This window comes from Oncorhynchus tshawytscha, linkage group LG01, assembly GCF_018296145.1.
Source record: "Oncorhynchus tshawytscha isolate Ot180627B linkage group LG01, Otsh_v2.0, whole genome shotgun sequence".
In the NCBI taxonomy this organism is placed as follows: Eukaryota; Metazoa; Chordata; class Actinopteri; order Salmoniformes; family Salmonidae; genus Oncorhynchus; species Oncorhynchus tshawytscha.
Window position 1 is genome coordinate 56058050 of NC_056429.1, and position 902 is coordinate 56058951.

The following is a 902-nucleotide window of genomic DNA, read 5'->3' on the forward strand; positions in this document are numbered from 1 at the left end:
TCAAATTAAAGCGGACTGACTGCACTTTAACCTCAGTCATTTCAAATCCAAAGTGCTTGAGTAGAGAACCGAAACAATCTCACTGTGTATATAGAATTGAAAATAAGAATTTGTTCTTAACTGACTTGCCTAGTTAAATAAAGGTAAAAATAAATGTCATGCCGAGGCATAGCCATTTTCTTCTCAGGCTTGCAGTGTGGTCTGTGAACTAGTGCAGTAATGCCACCATATGGTCACCAGAGTTTGCTGTTCCAATGGGAAACAAAGGCCGCAGGTTGCACTGTATGAGTAACAGGAGTGTGTGATAGTTCTGGGTGTCATCACCGCCCCCCCCATATGTTAAAATTTGACCAAGATGATGTGATTCTATGCATGAGGACCCCCACTGCAAACAGCATGAGATGATTATGTTGTTGAGTTAGGCATCCGCACATATGGCTGTTTGAATAAAACCACAAAATGGCTTAGTGTAACTGTGAGTGCCCTTGCCTCAAACTATTATCTAGGCTTTAGCTCAGCGGGCTAACAGTCTTGTTGCTCAGAGGACACGGTTCAAACTCAGTTGGTCACATTTAGCAATGTTGGCTGTCAGTGTAATTCTACAGGGACCATGACACGGTAAGGCATGATATGTGCAGTCATGCAGAACGTCACAAATCACTTTTGGGTGTGTCTCTTTCCCTCAGTGTAAATATGTGAGGTGGTATGGTGAGAGACCATGCATAGACAGAATTACAAGCCAGAGTAGGGCTTCTGTGATATAAAAACAGGGGTTATAATGTGTCACACCCTTTTACACTTTGGCTTAGATATTCTACTTCAAGAGTAGGCCCTATTTCTTTTCTGCTTATCAGTCAACTTGGTCTTAAGTATTTGTCAACAAAAAAAAGATAGTATACTGC